Source organism: Echinops telfairi, unplaced genomic scaffold, assembly GCF_000313985.2.
Source record: "Echinops telfairi isolate 266 unplaced genomic scaffold, ASM31398v2 ScPeMD7_5592;HRSCAF=6446, whole genome shotgun sequence".
In the NCBI taxonomy this organism is placed as follows: domain Eukaryota; kingdom Metazoa; phylum Chordata; class Mammalia; order Afrosoricida; family Tenrecidae; genus Echinops; species Echinops telfairi.
Window position 1 is genome coordinate 23,324,798 of NW_022109491.1, and position 18,853 is coordinate 23,343,650.

Below are 18,853 nucleotides of genomic sequence, written 5' to 3' on the forward strand. Positions count from 1 at the left end.
CCTAGGAAAGCACTTTTCCCACCCTCCAGTCTCAGAGTTTCCAAGAATGTAATTCTTTACAGGAGTAGGAAGTGCCCGTCTTTCTCCTGTGGAAAGCGGCCGGTGGTTTTGAACTGCTAAACTTATAGTTAGCAGCCCAACACATGAGCACCACGCCACCAGGGCTTCTACAGTGTAACTTAGGGCTCACACACAAAAGACTGGGTGGGATCAGCATGATTCAACAAGTCAAACGTCCACTCTTCTTGCAAGTTGTGACGCTTGTTGAATCCTCCCTTCCTGACCTTATTTCAGATCACTGACATCTGCTTCCTAGGCTGCCAGAGTCCAAAGAGCCAAGTTCAATGTTTACACCAATTCTTACTGTTCCTAAGGTCATACCTTACACAAAACCACTGCACCGACTCCATCCTGATGCTCAACGACATTACCCAGGACTTCCAAGTCTGTAACTCTTTACAGGAGCACAAAGCCTCTTCTTTCTCCCAAGGAGCAGCTAGTGGACTTGATCCACCGACCTTATGGCTTATCCGTCCAGGGTTTATCCCACAGCACCCCCGGGGCTCCTTTAATGTTGTGCCTTACATTCCGCACATGGTTAGATTTCAAAAACTCTTCTTTAAGTGTAGGTTACCAAGGAGCTCACCTAAACCAAACATTCAATGAAGAAGTGCCCAAAGAAACCCCTTTCCTGCGAGGGAACCCTGTGCCACTCACACATGCACTCTAATCTAGGCCAATGGAAGCTTAAAAGGTTGCTTTTAGATGGGGGGAAATAGTCCTTGGAATCTCCGTATTTAATTATGCCTTTGCTGGTTCCAAGAGAGTAATTACAGCAGCAATTACAGAATCTAATAACCAGCTTTATTGGCTCTGAAAGCTGAAGCAAAAACAACTCCAACCATGTTGAAATAAACATCGGTCTCCAGACAGTTGCTTCCTTAGACCCTCCAAACAGCTATTCAGAGCCGAGACACAGTAGACGCCCTCAGAAGCACAGAGACCGGCAGTTGCCCCAGAACCAGAACCGTGCCCACGGAGAAACCATTTTCAGAGAACACATCAGTTCAAGGCAACTAGATCGGAGGTTTCTTTCTCCTGGGCAAAGGCAGGCCCCACTTCTCTGAAGAGTTGCTGATGGTTTGCAATGTAAGGACATCACAACAAGCTCACTGCTATTGAGTCAATTCCAACTCACAGCGAGCCTAGAGGACAGAGTAGAACAGCCCCTGTGGGCGTTCAGACGGTCACTCTACCAAAGTAGAAAGCCTCATTTTTCTCTTACAGAGCAGCTAGTGGTTTTGAACTGCCAACCTTGCAGTTAGCAGCCCAATGTGTAACCCAGTATCCCACCGGGACTAGAACAGTGGTTCTCAACCTTCCTAACACTGCAACCCTTTAATATAGTTCCTCAGGTTGTGGTGACCCCCCCCAACCATAACATTATTTTCGTTGCTACTTCATAACTCTAATTTTGCTTCTGTTATGAATCAGGTGACCCCTGTGAAAGGGTTGTTCGATCCCCAAAGGGGTCGTGACCCACAGGTTGAGAACCACTGCCCTAGGCCATCTGAGTAGGTCCTAAGCAGTCCTAATTGTGTTCGTCCATTATTAAAGGCCCGGGATCGAGCACTGGGGTGAGGAGAGGGGCTCAGTCACACACTCTCACTAAATGAATGTTAGGTGTCCTGGTGGTGTGGTGGTTACGCACTCAGCTATTAATCTCAAGGTCAGCGGTTTGAAGCCACCGGCCACTCCGCGGAAGAAGATGTGGCAGTCTGCTTTCATCAGATGGGGCACTCGGTCCCGCAGCGTCACTCTGAGTTGGAAGCGACTGGAGAGCAACAGGGGTGTGAAGGGTGGTGTCTAGTCCTTTCAGAACCCAGATTTCACAAGTGAGTTCATCTAGCAAAAGGGGCTCTTTGGAGGGAAAGGAGAAGAGTGGCCGAGTTTGTTCACTCTCAGTGTGTCCCCCCACAAGCACAGATCCACTCCAGAGGGCACGCCACGCAACGCACCACTAGGGTGCCCGGCTTTGCCAACGTCCTGCTGCACGCACAGGAGGAACACCAGAGGGTCAGGGGGACCTTCAGACAGAAGAACCACACCAGACCCTCAAGCCACTCACGAGCCCCTTTGCTGGACCAGTGGGGGCCACATGTCACCCACTCTGTGTGTGAGAGCAAGAAAAATTTCCCAAGGAAAAACGAGAGTTTACCACCATGCAGACAGTTCTTAGTAACGGTTCCCTGCACCACATGACTTGGGAGATAGCTCCAAATGTTAACTCGCTGGGCGTCACAATCTGTTCCAGTGTCGCAGCCCTGGCGGCGTTCTGCGCAATGGAGAGGTTGAGCCAGGGGCTGCGGAGCCTGCGGAGCTGCAACCGCGCTGAGCTGCAGCCGAGGCTGCTGCCGGAGAGCCTCGCCTGAGAAGGAAGTGGCCTTCTGGACACTCAGGAGACAGCACTCCGGGCGGGCGGGGCTGAGGGGCAGCAGCTGGAAGCAGGATTGCACAAGGCCAGCCAGGACAGCACACCTGCTGAAGGTCAGCCTCGAGCTGGAGACAAGTGGACGAAGACACGACAGTCCCACCCCTTCAGCCGTGTATGTGGCGCAACTGTATCACCAGACCCGTAAACCCAAGTGGGACCACCAGTAAGAACCAGGTGTTCAAAGGCACCCACCGCGGCCCCAGCGTGGCCCAGCCCATCCACCAGGACCACCCCCCACTCTCCTGAAAGAACCCCAAAGCTGTCCTAGGTTCCCCAGCTAGAAGAGAGAGAAAAAACAAAGAGACCGCGGCTGGACTCTGCCTGTTTGCCGGGTACCTCCCCCCTGCACACCCAGAGGTGCTGTGGCACCTGCCCGCAGGGTGAGAAGCTAGGGTCCTGCGATGTATAAAGGGGTGGGTAGGTACCATGTGGAGATGCCAGGCTCCTTTAGACACACTGGTCTCACAAACCACAACCGCACCTTCCACGCGGAGCTAGAGACCGTTCTCCCATCCCGCCCAAATCACCACCCCACTGGAAGGAATTCAAGCCAGAGGGGCAGCAGGCAGCAGGTGCAGAACAGCCTCTTTCCCAGTGAAGTATTTCCTGTGGCCTCTCATTTGCTCTCAGTGGCACGGGGCTAATGTGCTCCACTTAGAGCCGATAAAAGAATTCCTTGTGTGGGACCGGGAAAGCAGAGTCTGAAACCCCACTGACTTCATAGCAAGCTCACGGGGAGGACAGTACTTGCCAGAACACAACTGGAGAGCAAAAGAAAGGAGCCCCTTATCCACTTAGCAAGAAGAAAGAAAGAAGCCCCACAATTAAACACCCAGCCGATCATCAAACTGCTCCAGAGTCAGCTGAGCAGCAGATGAGAGCGGGCAGGGGAGAGGCAGGTGAGGGCCAGCCCCACCATCAAGTGACCCAGACAAATCACCCCACCCCACTCACCCTCAGAAAGGAAGACCCAACTCATTTAAGTGAAACACAGCCAGGGAGCCTTCAAAAAGCTCAAAGGGAAATGCCCTTCTTTTGACTCCCATTTCCAGCCAACCTCTGAAGCCCCTTGTGGATAAAGGCCGGCTGGCATCTGGTCAGCAAGAAGTGCTCAGCCACTGGCCGGCAGGGTTCCTAGTTGCAAGCCTGCAGGATTTCTCAGAGCCTGTCTTCACAGGGAGAGGGAAAAACTTTACAAGGAATCCCACCCACCCATACCTGGTTAGCGGCCACCGCCACTGGGGCAGAGAGCACGAGGCTTGGCTGGAGACAGAAGACTGGGTCAGAATCACCTGCCGGAGTGTATCTCATCAACTATGAAGTGGGAGTGAGCCCATGGCTAAAGGATAGATGAGATTGTTTTTGTTTAAATACCCAGAGCTTTCTCGGCAGTTTGCCCTTTTCTCTCCCCCTAACCCCCACCCCCGCCTTCCCCAGTGTCTGACACGCTCCCTAAGGAATCTCTGTAACTCCCTGTATGTACACAGGCATGTCCCTTAACTCAGTGTCTCTCTCCAAGACAGAGAATACAGCTGTAGCCTGGGGAGAAAGTTAAACACCAACAGCCAACATTTCCGGGGGGCTTCCTGGGGCCCTGTGTTGGTGGCTTCCCACTTTATACGCTATGAGGTAGGTACTATTATTAGCCTCATTTGAGAGAAAGGGGCGATCACCTGCTCGAGTCTTGTGGTCAGGCAGTATTAGGCTTGGGCTTAAAGCCAGGCTGCCTGTCTACAAAGGACGAGTTCTTACTCCCTGTGGAAGCTGCCCTAGTGGGGAGTGCCTTAGGCTGCTGGCCCCAAGGAGAAAGATGAAGCTTTCAGCTCCCATGAAGAGTTATAGTCTTGGAAACCCACAGGGGCAGTACTACTCTGTCCTGTGGGGTGTCAGCATGAGTCAACAGGGACTCGATGGCAGTGAGTTTGTTTTTGTTTTTTGTTTTTTACAGGAACAGCTCCTGGGCAGGCAGTTGCCCTGCTTCCACCTAAGTAAGGCGGGGACCTAAGGACCTCTTGTGCCTTCCCCACCCCACAAGCTAATTCAGCCTGGCATCAAAGGCATCTGGGCGAGGGGGTGTCACTCAGCATTCTCAGCACCCCTCACCTACCTGGTAATCTATGTGGACAAGCAGTGAATGTCTTTGACTGAAAGGGGCTGGCGGGGGTGGGGGGGTGCTGTTGTGAATTTTAAATTTGTTAAAACCTCAATTGGTAAAACCCAACCCGTTTTATGGTCCCCTATGTCCCTAAGTTGACAGTTGTGCACCGCTGTGAACTGTACAATGAATATCCTCTGTGCTTCGAGCCTTGTGCCTGCCCAGTATCTTCCTGGACCCCAACTCCTCCGGGTGGAACCTCCAACTCAGGGCCCCTAACAGCAGAGATAGTGGGGGGAAAGGGGCTCTCTCCAGCCTGACTGCCCTGATTTCTCTGAGCCTAAGAGGCTCAGTATTCCCGTCTTGCCATCCTGTCTCCAGATCTTTTCCCAGGACCTAAAATGACCTTCCCTCTATACTCTGGAAAGCCCAGGGACTATAGCAACAAGAACTTGGCAGGATTTTCCTAGCTTCTGTCACATGTCCACTCCCCTCCCACCGTGTGAGCCTTCACTGGATTCACAGAACTTCACAATCAAAGGGTCTAGGGGCTTGTTTTTGGGGGTGGTGTGCCCAGGACCTCCTCTGTGACTACACCTGGAGGGAGAGCGAAGAGACAGAGTGAATGGCTGGCTGCTGTTCAGGAGTGGGCCTGTGCTGTGCTGGGAGCCTGGTGTCATAAGGAGGGAGAGAAACTGGCCCCGGGGAGTCAGGTCACTCAAAGAACAGTGGGGAAGCCTGTAGCTGTCTCCTCCTGCTCCCTTGAAAGCATTGGATGGCTTCCCATGGCTTGGCAGCAGGAAGGGAGGGGGTGCACTTCCCGGCCACAGCAGGCAGCCGGGGATGCACTCTGGGTGGTGAAGGTATCCTGGGGCCAGGATAGAGGCGATGGGGTCCCAGGAAGGAAGTAGCTTGCTCTGGTGACTGAGGGGCACAGTCTGTGTCCTGGGATCCAAGGCCAAGGTTCTTTCCTGGATCAGCCGCAGAATTTCAAAGAAACACCTCTGCAGGCTCAATCGGAGAGCCTGGGCCTCCCACAGCCGTATCTTCACTGTCCTGCATCTCACTGAAGGCGTGTCCTCATCTGTACATCTGAACAGGACCTACTTCACACGGAAGCCCAGGTTTGGGGTTTTCTTTGGCATCACGGAGACCATACTTCGCCTGGCTAAGCAGCTCAGCAGCACCAGTCTCGTGTTGAAGGGCACATGCTCTTCTTCCAGTTCACTGGGGTATCAGTGCTGCCCCACTGACTGTCTCAGCCGTGGTCACGTTACCCACGTACATGTCTGATGACCCTGAAGCACTTGTGTTTGTGAAACCTGACGTTATTCTCCGTGGAGTGTTATCTGGTACCACCCTTTTCCTTCAAGCAGTTAATTTAAAGAGAGACGACAGGCAGTCACAAACATCAGAGTGACACAGCTAGAGGTTAATGGGCATGCTTCTGCAAAGCGCTTTCTACTACTTCAGGTGAGGCTTGTGCCTGGACAGAGCTGCAACCAGGTCCTGTGATCCTGGAGCTAGCTGGCTTCTGGTTTTTACTCTGCCGCGACCTAGTTATGTCACAGAGTCAGGACATCAGCCATGAAAGGAAGACTGCAAGCACCCTCTAAACAAACAAACAAACAACAGAGCTAGAGTCTGGGAAACCCACGGAGGCAGTTCTATACCCAGTCCTATGAGATCACGATGGTCAAAATGGCCTGGATGGCAGTGATTCGCAATAAACACACCTAACAGGCCCCAAGGGGCAGCCTGCCAGCAAGAAAATGAAATGTGCGTAGAATGAAGCTAACGGATATTTACAGAAATAGCCAGCTCCCAACAAGGTAAAATATACAACATCTGGCATAAAAAGAAGCGGTGCAAAAGCAATCATTTACAACTAATGCAGAACACAACTGCTACAATTAGCAAAGGCATTGCTAGCGTTGTGACTAGATCCCATATGTTCAAAAATTCATGGAGTAACAATGAAGATTCAAAACAAAAAACAGAACTCCAAGAGATTAAAAATAGTAGATGGTATTATCCATACATCAGATGGTGCAGAGACTTTAAGACAGCAAAAGAAACACCTCCAATGGAACAGAGGAAAAAAACTTTTTTAATTAACAGAGTGAAGAAATCCATTCAAGCCCCCCGGTTACAAACATCTGATTTATGTACAACCTGCAGTTAGGAACCAACCCTGTAAAGCATACTAAAATTTCAAAGTACACACAATGATTTGCAACAACAAATGGGTGCTACTTGGTCAGATACAGCCACACATTAATATTATTGTGTCTTTATGTTAAAGATGTGTTGTGTACTAGAAGAATCTCTTTAATGTTTTTTATGGATAGACAGGTACACTATATACTACATGAAGGCCAACATTCGACTGACATTCGATACAAATTATACCTAATTATTCTAATTTAAAGGCAGATGACTATGCCTAATTAGTTCAACATATGTTCAAATTCAACTTAAAACAGACTTAGGAATGTAACTCGCTAGTAATTCAAGGACTGCCTGAACAAGTAATTGGAGTTCTTAAAGTGAAGAGGAGGTAAATATTAAGAAATCTTTCAAGGAAAAAATGGCTGAAATTGTCCAATTTAATAAAAACAATAAACCCACAAATCCAGGAAGCTCAATGGGCCCTGACACAAAAACCAGGAAGAAAACGACATCGAAGCACACCTTAATAAAATTACTCAAAACCAGTGATTGAAAGAAAATCTGAGAAGCAGTCAAAGAAAAACACAATGCCATTACAAACAGAAAGAAACAAGAACGGGAGGAAACTGCTAGTGAGATGGTAATATTACTAGAGAGAAGACTGCAATAAGTTAGGGGATAGACACATTGTCATGCAAACACTAAGTTATCAAAACAAAGTATTAGAGCTTATAAGTAAGGTAACAATTTAAATCTAACCATATCCATAAACACAATAAATATAATTTTCTAAGCACCCCAATTAAAAGGCAGAGATTATCTGATTGGATTAAAAAGAAGAAAACCAGCTACATGTATGCTGCGAGAAACGAACATACTTCAGATTGAAGGATGGAAAAGTGGCTACACGACTTTTTTTTTAAGCTACATTAGCTATCCTAGTAAGACAAAGAATATTATAGGGGACAAAGAATGACATTTCCTAACAATCAAAGGGTCGACTTATCTGGAGGTTATAAGAATAATGGAATTTAAATACCTAAGAATAAACTTTAAAATGCAGGAAGCAAAAACTGACAGGATTTCAAGGAAACAGATACATTCACAATCAAGTCAGACTGCTATCTTTCTCTCAACAAACGATAGAACAAGAGTCGGAGAAGCAGCGAGTACCAAAGACTGAACAGTGCCATCAACAAGCCTGGCCGGAACGCCACGTGGGGACAGCTCAGCCACCACCAGCAGAACCCTCACTCTACTCCGTGTGCACGGAGCCTTGCCCAAGAGCGACCTCTCTCAGCTGCAACACAAGTCTCAACAGACGCGCGCACACGCGGTCCCCACGGGGCCATCTGCGAGGCCCGGAAACTTGCCGGGACTGCCTCGTTCCCCAGGTCTTGCACGTGTCCTTCCTCTGACGCGGGGTCATCACTGTTCCACCGCTCTCTATCAGCAGAGAAGGCCCGAGCTGTTCTTCTCTGACAGACTTCTCCCTTTCACAGGTTCCAAGCTGTGCAGGGTCTACTGTATGAAATATGATTTCTGCCCACAATAGAATTAAATTAGAAATGACAAACAGAAAGATCTCTGGGGAAAAAATCTCCAAATATTAAGACTATGATACCCCCAGGGGTTTCTGGGTGGTAGAAGTGGTTAACACACTTGGCTGCTAACCAAAACTTAGTGGTTTGAATCCATCCAGCGCACCTCAGAAGATAGGCCAGGAGATCCACTTCTGAAAAGTTAGCCACTGAAAAGCCCCACGGGGCACTGTTCCACTTTGACATACACTGAACTGCTATCGGTCGGAATCTACTCGACAACAACTGGGTTTTTTCTCTTCATTTTAAATAATGCAGCATGGGTCAAAGAAAAAATAAATTTAAATATTTTTAACTAAATGGAAACGTAACAATTAAGATTTGTGTGATGCCGTTTATGTTGCATTTAGGGGAGATTTTATAACACTAGATGTCTATATTGGAGCCCTGGTGGTACTATCGGGTACGTTGGGCCAGCAGTTTAAACTCACCAGCCACTTCTGGGAGAAAGATAAAGCTGTCTGCTCCCATAAAGATTTACAGTCTGGGAGACCCTACATAGGGTGGCCATGAGCTGGAATGGACTTGTTTGTGGAGTGGGTTGTTGGCTGTCATGACATTTCCTTAAGGGACCAAAGATAAAAATGATAAAAATGAGCTCACAGAGTGCAGGGACCAGCAGGAAGATGGACAATGGGCTACGACAGGGGAGCAAGGCTACCTAATCTTTGAAAATTATCACACCTTTTAAAGGATGGTAAGAGACTGTCAGGAGGGACAGACCCCAAGCAGGAGAAAGAGAGAGCTGTGAGAGAATGGGGGATGGGGCTAGAAAAGAGACAAGCTTAAGAATAGACTTGCATGCTTTGCTAAGGAGCTGCTAGACTTGAGCCCAGGGTCAGTGGGAAGCCATGGGAAAGGTCTAACAGGGCAGGAACATGATCAGATTTGTATTTCGGATCAGGCTGCTGTGGGGAGAAAGGACTAGCAACTACTGAAATGATGCAGGAGGGCCTGGACCTCAAGGGCCTGGTTTGAGGTGACAGCTGCGGAGCCGACCAGCAAAGGGGGGGTCTAGAGATGCTCCAGGAAGGCTCTGTGGGCCCATAGCACCTGCTGGAACATGCAGTGGGGAGGAGGGAAAGGAGGGTGTAGGGAATGAGTGCCAAGTTTCTGACATGAGCAGCTAGGTAGGCTAATGTCATTCAGAGAGACTAGTGCCTCAAGGGAGAGAAGATGGGATGGGGAGGTAGAACCCCTTCTTCATTGGGTCTGTTAGGGTCCTGGGTTCAAAATGCAAATTATCACTTCAAATTTTAATGGACATTCTATAAATCAATATGATCAATGAAGATGGATAAGTTCAGGGACTTCTGGGCTGGTCCAATCTACGTAAATCACTTCTTGCAAAACTGCAAAGAGCACAGGATTCCAAGTAACCTAACTGTTACCATTTCTGTGTATTTTTGAAGCCCCACCCACCTACACAGCTCCTTGTGGCACTGTGGTTAACTGCTCAGCAACCAACTAAAAGGTCAGTGGTTCGAACCAACCAGCCATCCCAAGGGAGAAAGATGTGTCTGCTTCTGTAAAGATTACAACCTTGGAAACCCTATGGGGGGATCTACTCTGTCCTGTATGGCTGCCAGGAGTGGGAATTGCTTTGTCAGCAGTGGGTTGAGTTGGGCTCATGGGAGTTTGTAGGGAGAAGCTACAGGTACATGTTTGGAAAGGCAGAGGGGACCTCTGTACCTCACAATTAGGGAGAAGACTGGGTGGCAGGGGCAGAGAAAGGTTCCTTTCAAACTCTGTTACCATTTATGAGCCTATCTAACCCATTAGTTCTCCACCTTCCGAATGCCGCAACCCTTTAATACAGTTCTCATGTTGTGGTGACCCCAACCATAGAATTATTTTTGTTGCTACTTCATAACTGTAATTTTGCTACAGTTATGAATCGAGTGACTCCTGTGAAAGTCATTCAACCCCCAAAGGGGTCGCGACTCACAAGCTGAGAGCTGCTGATCTAACTAAAACCAACACAAAAACAACTTTCAGACGCTGCGAGCAGCCGTTTCTTCCCCACTCCCAGATGTGGAAAGCAGTTACATTTAAGATAGCAAACTTCTACTATTCACATTTAACTATGGTCTGGTCTCACCCACGCTGGCCAGGGTACTTCTGCACACCTCCCCTCACCCCCCAGGTTCCAGGCTTACTGGGGGTGAGCAGGTTCTTGGCCAGGGCAGCGAGGAGGCACAGCTTGCCCTTGGTTTCCGTTCCCAGGCTGGGGTGCAATGTTTCTTTTCAGACAAGCTTTTCAATCCCTGTTTCCAACAGAATCTATGCCAACAAGAGCCCCCCTTCCTGAGCAAGCATGAGAACACCCCAGCAACTGAGAAGAAAGAGGGATGGGGAAGGGCAGCTTTGGGGGAGGAGGATGGGGGGTCACAGAAAGCATGTGCACTATGTGTACCTGTTAGAAAGGCAAAGCAAATCAGAAGAAAAAACAAAACCATCTATTCTCCTTCTACAATCAGGGAGCCGTGATGAGGGAGGTTGGAGGGATAAGCCACCCTCCCTGCCAAAACGGCAGCCAGGCTGGAGGGCAAGTGGAGCGACGGGGCACTTGTGCTCTTCTGGGAAGAGGTCAGTCCTGGAAGCCTTCTGCATATCTCCATTTTCATACTCTCTTTAATGTAACTAGAAATGTGAGCGCCTGGGGAGCAGAGACTGTCTTGTTTATCTTGGTAAACAGTAGGTGAAGCTCAATAAAGAGTGGTTGGCCGGACAAATACATCTGTGGTGGGGAAATTTAGACCCAGGAAGGCACAGGCTCAGAGTAGATGCCTAGTTAACACCTGCTGGATGAAGCCCTGCGGAAGGTGCGAGTGGGACCAGAACCCAGGTCTCCAACCCAGCTGGGACTGAGAGAGAATGGACGAGCAGGAGCAGTGAGGGAAGCCAGGGATGCGGAGAGAAGTGCAGGGCCAATTGTTTTCCTAAGGAGCAACCCCCTAAAGCCCCAAGCCATTGCCCACGGAGCAGACCTCGCTAACCATATGGTGAGGTAGCCATGATTCAAGCTGGGCCAGAGTGACGTCTCTCAGCCCACATTATGGCGACCAATCCAGTCATGGGCAACCGATCAGAATCCTCCTCTAGGGTTTTTCTAGTGGAGTGAGAAGAAATGGGGGTAGAGGGAGGAAGGTCCTCCTAGGCCCCTGAGCAGCCTGCAGCCAAGGCTCAGACTCCTGAGGAAGTCAATAGAGAGAGGCCAAGATGCAGAAAGAGAAACCAGCTCTACACTGCCCTTCCCAGTGGTGTGAGTCAACAACGCCTCTTCCTGCGGCGTAAGTGGCATGAGCTGGCATTGTCACAGCTACTAAAAGTAAACTGGTCAATTCAGACATGAGGTCAACTGAGAAATATGAGGGAGCCTCTCCACCTGAGATTTGTGGATCCCTAACACAACAGAGAAAAGCTCATAGCTTCACTTTCTGTCGTTTTCTTCATGTTTTATTATTAAAAGATCATTTTACTGGGGCTCTTACAGCTCAGGTCTAACAATCCATACTTCAATTGTATCAAGCATATTTTACTTATGGTGCCATCATTGTTTTCTAAAATTTACTTTCTATTGAGCCCTTAGTATCAGCTCTTCTTTTTTCCCTACACCCCCCACCCCCACTCATTTTCTAATAAAATAGCACTTACTGAATTTCAAAGGGGTCCTTGATCCTACCACCCTCACCCCAAACTAGAGGGCTAGGGAAAAAGATGAGAGTAATACGTTCTCAAAGCCAGGGCCCTCTGAGGGGACTCATGAAGAGTCTCTGATGGCCCCACCAACTTTGGCAGGCCGTCCTTCCTTCCTCTCTATTCCCATCCCCCGACCCTGCGGCCACCTTGCTCTCCTTCACTGCCAGAGCCACGCCTCCGCCCAGTTCAGTCAGCACTTTTACAAGGAAGAGCCTCTACACATAGATCGCCCTGCCTCCAGGGAAGTAACACAGGATTGCTATTTTCTCCTAGCCCTGGTGGCATTGCTAGTAACATGCTAACCCACCATGTGGGCTGCTAACTTCAAGGTCAGCAGTTCAAGGCCACTAGCTGCTCCTCAGGAGAAAGATGGGGCTTTCTACTCTCACGAAGAGTCACAGTCTCAGAACCCCACAGGAACTCTACCCTGTCCTACTGAGTCACTGTGAGTCAGAACTGACTTGGTGGCACTGGGTTTGGGTGATCCTTATGAACTCTACACTTCTCACCTTTTGTGTTGGGTTGTCTCTTCCAAGTTCTCAGTGGGGTGATCACCTGGGGGTGGGGGCGCATTTCAAACTGTAAGTGGAAAAATTCCATTCTCTTTAATTCTATTTCATATGAACTTTTGAAGCCTCTTCATACATCCGGTTAAAGTGGGGTGGTCCCAGTTTGCACACCCTGTCCAGAGTGCTACAGATCGAACTGAGTCTCTCTAAAATATGTACTCCAAATCCTAACTTCTAGGCCTGGGGCTTTAATCCCACTTGGGATTTTTTTGTGTTAGTGAGGCAGCATTGGTGTAGGGTACATTTTGCCTTAATCTCTTATAAAAGATAAAAAAGCATGGGAAAGATTCATTCCAGGCCACATGAAGATCCACCCAGGAGCTGAAGCTCAAAGCAAGGGCTGTCCTCTGAGCCCACCGAGGAAGACTTCCCCCTAAAGGCCGCACCCCGAATCCAGACTTCTGGCCTCCTGTGAACAAATAAATGTCTGTCAAAGGCACTACATGTGGGTTTCTGCTAGAGCAGCTCTAAATCACCACCAAGAAATGACGACTCCTTCCCAGTCAAAAGTCACTTGGTCTGGGTGACACAACATAAGAGTACCCTAACTCAGTAAGGAACCACCTGGGAACACCCCCTCCCACCACCACCCCAGTCACAGGGCCCGGTCCGCAGTGAGGAGATACAGTCAAGGTTCTCAGTATTTCAGAGCAGAGGGGCACAGTTACTTCAAGAGGCAGGGCCACTTCCTCCTCAGTATCATTCCCCATCCCCAGTCCATAGGTCAAGGGATAAGGTGGGAGTATGTTACAATTCTGTTTACAAGTGTGCGCACACACATACACACACACACATTCCTTAAAAGCCAGCATGTCCCTGCCTTTGGGGGAATTTGCCTGTATTTCCTACTATCTCCCTGCCTGAGGAACTGGGTCAACAGTTCTAGGCTCCTTTCCCTAGATCATGAGAAAGACAGGGTTTCAACTCCTGTGAAGAGTTCTGGTCTCACAAACCCACAGGGGCAGTTCTAGTCTGTCCTATGGGGGTCACTATGAGTAGGCTTCGACTCCATGGCAGTGTTTGATATTGCCCCACCCCCACCATAGGGGATCTGGTGCCATAGTGGATTAGGTATTGGCTACTAACCACGAAGTTGGCGGTTTGAAACCACCAGCTGCTCTGTGGCAGAAATGAAGCTTTCTAGTCCCATAAATATTTGCAGTTTTGGCTGGTCCAAAGGTAGTGAGATCTCACGATTGCTTACAGTCAATTACTGGTCGACCTATTTGTCTACCCACCCCTCACTACTGCACTTGACTAGTCTTAAAAAAAAAAAAGAAGAAGATTTGCAGTCTCAGAAACCCTGGGAGGCCGTTGTACGCTGTCCTACAGGGTAACTGTGAGTCGGAATGGAATCGGCTAGAGGACAGCAAGTTTTGCGTTCTCTAGACCTGGATCAGGCTAGACACAAAAGGCCAGTTTAGCCACGCTCTTCTCAGGGGCTCCTGGGTCCACAGCCAAAGCAGAGGTCCCTCATTCTTCCACCCAGAAGGAAGGCTCTTCCCAGCAGCTGGGGTAACCAGGACCCAGGGCAGGGTCCCCCTATGGGGTGGGCTGGATATGTGTTCCTGGGGGCAAAAGGATCGTGCTGAGTGCTTGCTCAGAACATTTTTGGTTGGGCTGTGTGAGCTGGGGAAGGGAGAGTTGTGTGTAGATGGGCCTCACCATTTGTTTCCCTTCTCCAATTGTCTTTTGACAACTGGCACTCTTCTCCCTCTTCATCTGGCTAGTGTCCACTGAGCTTGCAGGGCTGTCCAGTAGGCAGCTTCTCCAGGACACCTTCCCTGATTGCCCCTCTTCCCAGGCTGGGCAAGGACCTCTTTCCTGTGGGTTCCTTTGCTGACGGCTGCCTCACAGCCTGAGGACTCTACTGTACCAGATAGCCCCCAGACAGTGTGGAGAACCTTCTAGGAACAGAGAAGGCCCCCAGTCCCTGGCATAGACTGTGTTCAAGGCCACAAGTCAGGTGAATGCACAGGAGAACGCAATGTCTAAGGGAGCTCTGGTGGTGTAGTGGTTACTTGTTGGGCTGCGATCCACAAGATCAGCAGTTCAAAACTACCAGCCGTTCCTTGAGAGAAAGATGGGTATATCTACTCCCATAAATAGTTATGATCTCAGAAACCCACCAGGGTCACGATGTGTCAGTATCGACCCAATGGTAGTGGGTTTGGTTTTTGGGTTTTTTTTTAAGGTTTGGCTAGGCACTCTGTCGCTGCCAGCTGTTTTCAAGGGCCCCTGGCTTGAGTAAAAGTATCCTAAAAGTTTTCCAAACAATTGAGCATTTTTCTGCCGAGCAACCAGGATATAAATTGCCTTCAATGCTCTTCCAAGTACGCTTTTATTTGAAGCTGGCCTGCTAAAAAGTTTTAAAACTATCTCAATGGTCTAGAAACCCCAATGGCTTTCCAAGATCCTCACAACTTCAAGCGAGCTCGAATGAGACTTTATTCAATTTAAGAAATCGCAAGACCTCCACTGGTCTACCTCCCAGGGTCAATGAGAGAAGAGCTGAGTCTTCTAGCCTCCGACTTCTAAGGAGCGTAACAATGGTAATCGCCACTTTTGAACAGACATGTTAGGAAGGTTCCTTCCTTCCACCTCCATGCCTATTATTCTTTTTTGTGGTTGGAGTCAAATCCTAATGCCGGGATTGAATGAACTTTTATCAGCAACTGCTTGAATGAGGTGGGCCACAGCCCGAGGCCCCATGAGGTGGGCTTCAGGCAGACCTGTGTCCACAACTTGGCTCAATTTACAGTCTGCATGACCTTGAGTGAGCCTTGAGTTTCATCCCTTCATCTATAAGGCGCCCTCGTGACACAATGGTTAAGCACTCAACTGCAGCCCCAAAGTCAATGATGGTTCAAGCCCACCAGGGGCTCCATGGACGTGAAGGCCTGCTATCTACTCCCACAAAGATCACAACCTTGGAAACCCTGGCGCAGGGTCCATGTGTCCTGGAGGGTTGTGAGGAGCTGTAGCTGACTCAATGGGACGAGTCATAAAGTAACCCCGGCATGAGGAATACTGCATGGGGCCTGGGAAAGGAGGCTTAGTTGAATCTGAATCTAGATGGGGTGTCGTGAGGGGCAATCTCCCCCTGTGGGAAGTGACCTAACAGTCAGTCCCCTAAAATCTTGTCTTTTCCACTGACGCTGTCGCTTACAACCAGGCATGTGAGAAGAACAGGAGGCCTCACCCCACACTGCAAAGAAAGACCAGAAACCAAAGCACCGGGAGATGGAATCCGTTCCCCTGAACAACACACAACAGTGCTAGGCTGTCATTTTGACTGTTTAGAAAGGAACACCAGAAAACAGGCTTCCTCCCAAAGGAAATAATACCAAGGGCTGCAAGTAGCCAACTCCCCCCTCCAAAAAAAAAACCTACCATCAAGTTAATCCTGACTAAATAGCGACCCTACAGGACAGAGTACAATTGCCCCCTGTGCGTTTCCAAGACTGTAAATCTTTACGGGAGTAGAAACCCTCATCTTTCTCCCATGCAGTTAACAAGAAAACAAAAGGCCATGGAGGACAAGCACTGAAGATTTGCCAGCTGCTCAGGTCCTTAATCCTGGCCACAGTAATCCCAGACCATCTTGCTGAGGGATAATAATCTTCCCTGCCTCCCCACACCCATCTCTTCCCCCATCAGCACCTTGCTCTGGTGCCCAAGGGTTAGAAGACCCAGCCAATGAACCCCCACCCCATTCGTGCTCCTCCTCACTACCACTTCCTCTGAGCCAAGCTTCCAGAATGTCTTCCTGTTGCAGCAGACATGAGACCCGGTTCTAGTTCTACCTTGGCTGCCAGTCAGTGTGGGTGAAATCAAGGTCTTAATTTCATGACTCACCTGTAAAATAGGGGTAGGGCACAGAGTCAGATGACCAATCAAGTCCCTCATGCTCCCAAGACAGTAATTCATAGACTTTTACAAGATCTGACCAGGCTGAGCCACACACCCTTCCTCCAGTCCTATCTACTGTCTACACATAGACCAGGATGCACTTCTGTCATGTTCAGATGTCCAAGGGTGCCACCTCTTCATGCTGGACCACCTTGGGTGCTGATCTTGACTATCTCAGAAAGAATCTTTACAGAAAAGGATGGCCTCGCTTCCTCCACTCTGAACGGTCGGACCCTCTTTCCCTCCTACCAACCAACCACTGAGCCGTATGCTTTTCTTAGCAATTAAAAAAAAAACAAACTTTCTTACACATGAAAAGTCTTCTTGAATGGGACACAACAACATAAAATGGCGAGAAGACGGTCATAAAATGTTAGCTGAAATGTTTTCACCATCTAAGGAGGCAGGGAAATTTATCAGGCCAAAATGAACTCCCAGAAGACCTATGGTTTTTTGAGTCCCAAGACCCATGAGAAGAGAGAACTCGGCCTTATGGAGCCCCTTGCTTGTGCTCTCCTCCATGCTGCCTGGCTGGGGCCCTCCTGCTGCCCAGGGGAGAGGTGGAGGCAGAGCAAATATTGCAGCAGCAGATTTCATCTGGCAGCTGTGGGCCTTCAAATAAAGAGAACAGGCTTAGAGGGGGCGGGAGTCCATCACCTGGACCCTTTCCTGGATCGATGACGGGCAGTTGCAGGGCTGAGGAAAAGTGTGTGTCTATCTAAGTAAATACACACATCCCACACTCCTCCCCCCAGGCAAGAGGCAGCCTCTGTCCTCCAAGCCTCCTCTTGCAGCACTTCTCCCTTTCCATGTGGGCTCTTAGTCACAGCCCCAGTGGGCGGTGAGCCGAGGCAGCACTCTGCGTGTGTCAAACACTGAGAATCTGCACCCGTCACCAAGCACGTAACCAACGTACCCAACAATGTGGGTAGAAGTCATTGAACAGGAATCTAAACTGCCCCACCAACAATAATGGGGGGAGATTTTTGTTTACAATAGTTTGTTTATTACTATATCACAGTCAATAGGGGAAATACTTAAGAGGGTTCCAATGAACAGGCTCATGGACAGGAATTATGCTGAATTTGGGGGGCAGTTTAAGTGTAGTAAAAAATTCAGACAATTTTTCAATTACAGAAGAGTAAATACATTTCATTTGAAAACTGCAGTGTGAAACCAATACAGTTTCAGAATACAAACTGAAATATTTTGCATCAACAAATTTGAAAACATTTCCAAATGCCTTTTTGCCAAGTGAGAAAGAGCAAGGATGAACAGCTCCTATTTGGGAAGAAGAGCCCGAAAGATCAATGAAATAAGAGGTTGGATCAGGGCCTCAGTGATATTCAGATGTGGTCTGACCAAGATGTATGACATCAGGGGGCATGACATGAAACTATCACATTTCTTTGTTTCATTAAAATAAAGGATGTAAAGAATTTGTAAGTTTGATATTCAGCTCTGCTCTTGGCAAATGGGCATTTAAATACCCCAAGAAGGTAGGAGGCAGAAAATAGCTAGGAAAGCCAACTGTGCTTTAAGAAATACCTTTATTTAGAATTCTCCTAAAGGTCATCTACACTGGTAAAATTCTCTTTTGACAACTCAAATACCTAGGAAGGGGAAGGAAATGTTAAGAGAAAACAGACCATTTAAAAACCTTGCTATTTAAGAAATAATACCAGGGAGAGCAGAATCCTGGGTGCTTCCTATTCCGGTATCTGAGGAGCCAGCAGCCAGGATGTAGCCTGCCAGTCCCAGGGTCCGGCTGCCACATCCTGGTGAGTGCTCCTGACCTGCGGGAAGCTGGCTGCTCTGGGGCTGGCGTCCTTTTCCCGTGGGCCACCTTCAACTAGGCCTTGACACTGTGGGTGGGCTGGGGCAGGTCACCAGGGAGATGGGCCCCGTCTTTGGAAGACTGCATGGACCTAGACAGCAGAGGAGTTGATGGCAGCTGGGCTCAGGTGGACCTTCTCCTGTGGACTGGACTCCAGGCCTCACCTACCAGGAAACCTCTGTGACCACTAGCCGACAGCACCACCACGGCCCCTCCCGGGGCTGGGGGACAGGATCCCAACGAGGCTGCCTGCTAACACCATGGTCATGGGCTAGTCTTGCCCCTTCCAGGCAGACCCCAGCACAGAGAGGGATAGCAGCGCTGCTCAGCTCTCCGTGAACACCCCCACCCCTCGCCAACTCTGATCACCTAGACTTGACCCTGGCACTTCCTGGAGTCACTGTGGCTAACCCCATCCCCCACCCTAGCGACCAGCAGCCTTGGCAGGTGCCCCGCAGCACCCACTCCCCA